We start from the raw sequence: 9,062 nt of genomic DNA, 5'->3' as shown, positions 1-9,062 counted from the left end.
ACAGCCCTTTTATTGACTTTGCCACTTACCCCTGCACCCCCTTGTAGAACTCTGGAAGTGATCTTAATCTCCAGAGAAATGAGGTATGCTGGTTTCTTAACACCTCAATTTTTAACTATGTAAATTGTGTGTACACATGTACAGATAGGCACACACACATACATACATACACACTTACATATACATGTCAATTTTTCTACTCAAAAAGTTTCTTTAAAATGTCAAAAGGCTGTGTGTTTTTTATATAACAGACACTGTCCAAGAAGAGACAGTGTACTAGTTAAGAGCATGTGTTCTGAATCAAACAGATGTGGGAATAAATTCCAATTCCGTGTTTCCTAGCTGTGCAGTCTTGGGCAAGTTACCTCACCCCTCTGAGCCTCAGTTTCCTCATCTGTAAACATGGGGATATTAATAGTACCTACATTTGTTGGTTTGTTATGAATGTTAAATGAGATCATGCAAGCACAGTGCTTGCCACACAGCAAGTTCTCAACCCTCTGTCTGTTGCTGCAGAAATACCCATGACATTGCCCTTCCCTGCTTTCCCACACCCTCCAAGCCATCGATGTGGCCCATGGGAGTTAAAGAGACAAGGGACTTTAGCCAGATTTGAAAGAATATCAAATGATCATAAAGATTCTTTCCAAATGAAATGAAATTGCACCATAACAAAAGCAGCTCAAGACTCTGGAATCTCAAATGTATCTTTTGAATTTCCTGCTTATGATTAGTCTCTTGGTTGGAAGCTGTATTTTTCTAAGAGGGATTAACGTTCCACCTACACAAAACAGAATCATATAGTATTTGTGCTGAAAGGGGAAGGGGCAGTGAAAGTAATTAACATCCATTGTACACTGTGCACTCAGTTTGTCTTATTCGATCTGTATAACAACCCTGTTGTGAGGTAAGTGTCCATATTCCCATGTTGCAGCTGTGGAAACGAGCTCAGAAGCAACTTTCCCAGAGCTAGTAAGTGTTATAAATCAAGATTTGAACCCAGATCTCTCTGATGGCTTCAATTTACTATACCACACTTGCTTTAAAGAATGTCAGATATCTTGTTTTGCTGTTGGTGAAGCAGAAACCAAGAGAGGTAAAGTGAGTTACCCAAATTCGCTTAAGCCAGGTAATGGTCAAGAAGGGACTAGAAACCAGTTCCAAGAATGCCAGCTCATGGTACTTCTTTGACTCTAAATGAATCAATAATGTAGTGGCTCATCAGTTAAAAAATGATTAAAAGATTGGAGGGAATCTGAAAATAAGTTTCACCTGTACCTTAATTACTTCCATTTCATGTTTCACAGGCTTTATTGAAAAACTATTTTGTCCAGTTAGAAATAAACCAGTGACCTGTGTTCCCAGATGCCTGTGTGCCCACTGCATTTGCTACTTGATATTCAAAAGTAGATATGCAAATTTGGGCAGTCCACTGATTTCAGTTCTATTTTATAAACATGTATTAACCACTGTGGTGGTTAATTTTATGTGTCAACTTGGCTAGGCTATGGTGCCCACATATTTTCTCAAACACCAGTCTAGATATAGCTATGAAGGTATTTTTTAGACATGATTACATTTAAATCAATAAACTTTGAATAAAGCATACTACCCTCCATAATGTGGGTGGGCCTCATCCAATCAGTTTAAGGGCTTAAGAGGAAAAGACTGAGATCTCCTAAGGAAGAAGAAATTCTGCCTCCAGACTGCCTTTGGACTTGAGACTGTAACATCAGCTCTTCCCTGAGTCTTCACCCTGACAGCCTGCCCTGCATATTTCAAACTTGCCAGTCCCCATTGTATGAGCCAGTTCCTTTAAATATGTACAGACAGGGCTTCCCTGGTGGCGCAGTGGTTGAGAGTCCGCCTGCCGATGCAGGGGACACGGGTTCGTGCCCCGGTCCGGGAAGATCCCACATGCCACGGAGCGGCTGGGCCCGTGAGCCGTGGCCGCTGAGCCTGCACGTCCGGAGCCCATGCTCCACAACGGGAGAGGCCACAACAGTGAGAGGCCCACGTACCGCAAAAAAAAAAAAAAAAAAAGTACAGACATATGTACAGATGTACATACATGCATGCATACATACAGTAAACACACACACATCCTCATAGTTCTGTTTCTCTGGAGAACCTTAACTAATACAGCCACCTACTAACATAACAGGCCCAGTACTAGGCTCTGGGAATATAGAGAAGAGATCTCTGTACAAAGAGATTTGTACAATGTGGCAAAATATGGCAAAGCACATTGACAAAAGGTAGGACAAGGTAGGAAAATAAAGCCACAAGAAGAGTACACAGGTGTATTTCCTGCTGCCCTTTACACCTGCTAATAATGCTCATGGCACTCAGACTTTGTCTGTAAATGGACAATATACTTAATTGTGAAGGAGAAAGCTTGCCACTAGGCAAAAATAGATTCTGCTTCTCTCTTTAGGCTATTGTTTAAATCTATTGATTGAATTTATTAATTCAGTAAGCATGTATTGAATCTTGGCTTGCTATGTGGTGTATAATGACAAAGTGGTGATGATCTAAGAAGCCTTAATGTTGCCAGAGCTTTTCCCTAATCTTATCCTAATCTCTGGATCCCAGGTTAGGTATGGAAAAGTTGCTTGATGTCACTGTGAAGTGAAAACCAGGCACATGGATGCTCCTGGTCAGCGCATTTGTCTCTCTGACAACTTGATTTGAGGCAAACTAGACAGTGCATCTATGGGCTGGGACAGTAAGCTGTCCCCTGGCTCCCACCTTCTGGTTTTCAGGACTGCCTCTTCAGTTTTCAGGCTCTATCAGTGCCTAACTTGCACATAGCACCCATCAGAAAGGCTGGCCTGGTATTTTAGGAAAGACCTATGTCCTTAAAATGTGCTGAATTCCACTTACGCCCCAAAACGCAAGCTCTTCTCTTACTCCCTGCACTGGAGTCATTTACAGCCTTGGGGGAGAGAAGACTAATTAATGTTCATAAAGTACTTGGAGAACCATGCAAGGTAGCATGTGAATATTTTCAAAAGTTTGTCTTCTCCCCAGTATCTGAGCCAGTACCAGGCTTATAGAACTTAAGTGAATGTGTCTCACTGGCTCAAGTGTGAGCTCCTCAAAGGCAGTCTTTGTCCCATTCCGCTTTGTATCCATACAATTTTATTTTGTTTTGTTTTTGTTTTTTTTGCGGTACGCGGGCCTCTCACTGCTGTGGCCTCTCCCGTTGCGGAGCACAGGCTCCGGACGCGCAGGGTCAGCGGCCACGGCTCACGGGCCCAGCCGCTCCGCGGCATGTGGGATCTTCCCGGACCGGGGCACAAACCCGTGTCTCCTGCATCGGCAGGCGGACTCTCAACCACTGCGCCACCAGGGAAGCCCTGTATCCATACAATTTTAGACCCGACTTTCTCTGCTCAGATCTTTAATGGGAGTGTTCCTCAGGCCTTTTAGCAAGGACCTCTTCTCCACGCACAATGTCATTCCTGCACAATTATATCTTTCAGCCCAAATCTTTCCAAGCTCTAAGTACATATATATCTGACTACTTAGATATGTCTCACTGGCTTTCACAGTTACCTTACATTCAGTGTGTCCAAAACAGAACTCATTCTCTACACACACACACACATATTGGTCCTATTCCATGCTTCCCCATCTCAGCAAATAGCACCACCATCCTCCCTGTTGCTCAAGCTGAAGGAGTCACCTTTGACTCCTCCATCTCCCACATCTAATCATTCACCTTCATCCATCCATTCACCAGTTCAGAAACCTAAATTCCTTTCCTAAAATCCTTTCTTATAGAAAACTTCAAACATATACAAAATAGAATAGTACAGTGAAACTCCTCCCATGTACCAAGTGCTCAGCTTCAAATTGACCAATTCAGACACTCTTGTTTCATCTCTCCCCACTTCTCACTCTCAATTATATTGAAACAAATTCCAGAGATCATTTCATTTCATCTGTATTGCATTATGTATCTCTTAAAGATAAGTCATGAAAACATCCAAAATCCCATTATCACACCAAAAACAAAATGAACAATAATTCCATAATATAATCAAATAGCCAGTCCGTGTTCATATTTTCTCATTGTTTTGCTTCCTTACATTTGAGTATCCAAATAAAGCCCCTACATTATGCTTAGGTAGTAAGTGTCTTAAGTCACCTTTTCCTGTAACAGTTGCCCACGGTTTTGATTTGTTGGTTGCCGTTTCCTGCATTTGCTCTTGCATTATTGTAAAGCATTGGTAGTGAGATCTAGACACTTGATCAGATTCTTTCTCTCTCTCCCTCCCTCCCTCTCTCTCATCTCTACCTCTGTCTCTATCTCTGTCTTCCCTCTCTGTCTCTTTCTACCCCTCCCTTCCTCTCTCTCCAAGACTGTTTCATCATATTTCATCAGGTCGTATTTTATCCTTCCCATCAAGAGGTGTAAAATGTCTGCAATATATGCTTGTTTCTCTGTGATGTCAGCAGTTGTTGATATGCATTGCCTCAATCCTTTGCCTCATAGGGGCTTGCAAATGTTGATTCTGTAATTCCCTCTTTTATTTTAGGGGAAACATTCCTTCACTAATTTTTACGGTTACCCTGAGTTATAGTTCATTTAGTAAAGGCAGGATAAATGCTTGGTTCCACCACCACTCCCACCCATTTATTTTTCTACCAATTTTAAAAATACTTAATTCTCTAGCATCCTCCAAAGGTGACTAGTGAGGGGTTTTTGTTTGGGGGTCTGGAGGAGAGTGCCATTATGAACTCATGGAGTTTTAAATATTTTAAGCATTTCATTCACTGCAGTTATCATTATTGATACACAAATCATTACTCACTTGGCCAGTGGAAGTGTATTCAGATTGGCTTTTGAGTCCTTTTGAGTACCCTAATAGTATTTTTAACAGCTTTACTGAGGTATAATTGACATACAGTAAACTGCATATATTTAAAGTGTACATTTTAAGTTTAGACATACGTATACAACTGGAAAAACATACCCCACAATCAAGGTAATGAACACATTCATCATCCCCAAACGTTTCCTCATGCCCCTTTGTAATCCCTCCCCTCACACTTTTGCATCACCCCCTGTCCCTGGACAATAACGAATCTGCTTTCTGTCACTATAAATTAATTTTCATTTTCCAGAATTCTGTGTAAATGGAAATAAAGAATATAAATGCTTTCTTACTGGCTTCTTTTACTTAGCATATTTATTTTTTATATTCATTTATGGTATTGACTCTATTACAGTCCCTTAGGAGATACGTGATTTGCAAATATTTCCTCTCAGTCTGGAGCTTGTCTTTACATTCTCTTAAGAATATCTTTCAAAAAGTAGAAGTTTTTAATTTGGATGAAGTCCAGTTTCTCAATTTTTTCTTCTTTACCTCAAGCTTTTGGTGTTTTATCTAAGAAATCTTTGCCTAACCTAAAATCTTTGTCATAAATATTTTCTCCTATGTTTCTACTGAAAATTTTAAAGTTTGGGCTTAAATTTAGATCTGCAATCCATTTTAAGTTAATGTTTGTATATGGTGTGAGGTACGGATCAAGGTCCTTTCTTCTTTCTTTCTTTCTTCCTTTCTTCCTTCCTTCCTTCCTTCCTTCCTTCCTTCCTTCCTTCCTTTCTTTCTTTCTTTCTCTCTCTCTCTTTCTTTCTTTCTTTCTTCCTTTCTTTCTTTTCTTTTGCATAGGATATCCAATTGTTGCAGTACCATTTGTTAAAGTCTATCCTTTATTTACTGAATTGCCTTCGCCATTTTGTTGAAAATTAATCGGCCATATATGTGTGGGTCTATTTCTGGACTCTCTATTTTGTTTCCTTGGTCCCAATAACACACTGTATTGATTGCTATAGCTTCATAATAATACTTTCAAAAGTCAAGTCCTGGAAGTCTTAAAGTTTTGTTTTTCTGTTTCAAAGTTGTTTTGGATATTCTAGGTCCTCTGTATTTCTGTATGCATTTTAAAATGGCATTGAATCTATGATGATCAATTGGGTAGAAATCGATTTCTTAACAATGGCTTTCCATTTACTTAGGTCTTCTTTTATTTTCTCTGCAATTAAGTTTTCAGTGTACAGGTTTAGCCAATATTTTGTCAGGTTTATTCGTAAATGTCTCATATATTAGATGGTATTATAATTATATTTTAATTTCAATTTTCAGCTGTTTGCTGTTAACATATATACAGTTGATTTTTGTATGTTGAACTTGTGTCATTAAGCATTACTAAACTCACTTAGTTCTAGTTGCTTCTTTCGTAGATGTCGTAGTATTTTTTACATTGTCATCTGTGAATAAAGACAGTTTTACTTTTTCCTTTCAAATCTGGATGCCTTTTTCACCCATGCTTTATCACACTGGCTAGAACCTCCAGCACAATATTGAACAGAAGTGTAAAGGTGGACATATTTGCATTGCTCCCAATCCTAGTGGAGAAAGCATTCAGGCTTTCACCATTAGGTATAATGTTACCTATAGGCTTGTTCATAGATGCTCTTTAGCAGACTGAAGAAATTCCCTTCCATTTCTAGTTTGCTTTGGGTTTTTATCAGGAATAGATGTTGAGTTTTGTCAAATTATATTTCTTCATCTATTGAGATAATCATATTTTTCCCTTTTGGTCTACTAATATGATGAATTATATTGATTGGCTTTTGAATGTTAAACCAACCTACCATTCCTAGGATAAACTGTACTTGGTCCTAATGTACCATTATTTTTACATACTCTTGGATTCAATTTCCTAAATTTTTGTTAAGAATTTTTGTGTCTATATTCCCAAAAGATATTAGTCTGTAATGGTAATACTTGATTCATAGGATGAGTTAGGAGGTAGTCCCTCATCCTCAATTTTCTGGCAGAGTTTGTGTAGGAATGGTATTATTTATTCCTTAAAGGTTTGGTAGAAATCACCAGGGAGGCTGTCTGGCCTAGGAATTTTCTTTGTGGGGAGGGTTTAACTACAAATGCAATTTTTAACATCAATATAGGACTATTCAGATTATCTATTTCTTCTCAGTGAGCTTTGGTAGGTTGCATATTGCAAATGACTTACTAAAGGTGTAGCTGAGGCCTTGCTATAGATGGGCTTTCTGAAATGAGTTTTGCATGTCACTTTGCCTGGAAACAAAAAGCAGATGAGTTTCAAAGCCATGAAACAGAATCAGAGACAGAAATACTGGCCCACTCCTTTGCTTGTGGGCTTTGGCTAAGGCCAAAAAGTTTGAATTGGAGTTTAACTTTGCTTATGACATATCATGCTTTTATTTTATATTTTTTGGCATGTTTCTTTTTGAAAGTCTGTTCCACCAACCAAGTAGACTACTCGACTAGGTTCTATTTTCTGCATATGAGAAGGGATTAGGGCTGTTTCTCCTAATTTTAGAAATGCAGGCATATGTGACAAGTTAGTTTGTCTTGCTCACCCTGCAAGCAAAATTAAAAACAACTTCTGAAAGGATTTACAGCTTAAAATTACAGCCATAAAATTAGGTAAAAGTAACATGCAGTTCTTGGCAAATGAAGACAGAGATCCTAGTCTATTTACTGGGTTTTGTAATTTGGGGAGGGGTTCCCTCTCATTTTCCTTCTAGTCATGAGGGATGGATTTGCTATGAACCGTTCTATTTCCCTGGTTTAGATCCTCCTCCCCATGTCCTCTTTCCTCATTTCTGAGCAAGCAGTACATCTATACTCTCATCTATATCAGTATGCCTTAGAGACTGTCTATATCATGAGCTAAATATCTAGCTAAAAAATTATAGAAACAACCTGCATTTGTTTCCCATTCTATATCCTTCGGATAGTTGCTACTGCTGGTGAATTCCACATGGACTCACTGTCTGTCTCAACTGAGCATTGGTTAAATTCTCTCTTCCAAGTACAAAAGACAGAAATGGCAGTGTCCTTGATCCTTTGGACTCAATAATAGACGAGACAGTCCGTCAGGGTATTTCCAGCAAGTCGAATACTCTGTTCTGGAATCCCAGTCCTTCCTATTCCCGTAGGTTCAACTCTTAGAGAACTTATTGACTCTTCCATCCTAACTTAGGCTACCAACTAGAAACCCTAAGGGATTTTTTTTCAACTTGGAATGATTTCCCTAAAAACATCATATTATAAATAAGCCATAAGGCTCTGGGACAGGCCAATAAAGCCCATGACACTGTATGCCTAAAGTCTAGTAGCAAGAATAGGCTCACAGAAAGTAGGACATGCTGCCCCACCATGCTTTACACAGCTGAGGAACCTGAGGATCCACCTGGCCACTCAAAATAATCTTGTATATTTTTATTAGAAACTGTCACCACAATTTCTCTGAAACAGTCAAAAGGAGAAGCTGTTAGAGTGAGCAATGAATACCATAATGAAACATAAATAGTGCTATTGGAAAAGAGGGAAGGTAAAATTTAAGATAGGATGTGTGAATGAATGTATTGTATATGAATTATATGTCAATAGAATTGTTACAAAAAAGAGAAAGAAAAGATGTGACTAGGATTTCCAGAGAAATGGATAAGATATGAAAAGCATTCCATGAAAATGGAATAGCTGATAAATAGAACTCTATGAGTAGAGTATTGGAGGTGATAGTTTGGCCTACAATGGTGGTTGAGCCTGATTTAAAGGGGCTCTTAAATGTTATGCCTGGATTTAGAAGTTTGCAGATAAGAGAGGGTCATGAAAGGTTTTTGAGAGAAGACAGGACATAATCACATCTAAGTTTTAGAAAAGTATCTCTTTACCTTTTCCAATAATACTTCTCACTTTCTTCTTTGGATCACAGTTGTCATTAGGCTTTAAGCTCCTTGAGTGTAATAAATGTTTCCTAAATATTTGTCTTTCTTTCATTGTGCCCAACACAGTGATAATACATAGCAGGTGTGCATTGAAGTTTGTCCTCAAATCAGTGAAGTAGACTTGGTGTGAGAAAGCCTTGTTCTAGTCTTGTCCCTTATCTGGTCGTGTCCCCTCTATTTAAATATGTCTCAGGTTCATTCACTTCTCCTCATCCAACCGCCATAACCCTTGTTCAGGCCACCATCTTCTTTCCAATAGTCTCTCTTT

Source organism: Lipotes vexillifer, unplaced genomic scaffold (genome assembly GCF_000442215.2).
Source record: "Lipotes vexillifer unplaced genomic scaffold, Lipotes_vexillifer_v1.1 scaffold1267, whole genome shotgun sequence".
In the NCBI taxonomy this organism is placed as follows: Eukaryota; Metazoa; Chordata; class Mammalia; order Artiodactyla; family Lipotidae; genus Lipotes; species Lipotes vexillifer.
Note: the sequence above shows the minus strand (reverse complement) of the source record.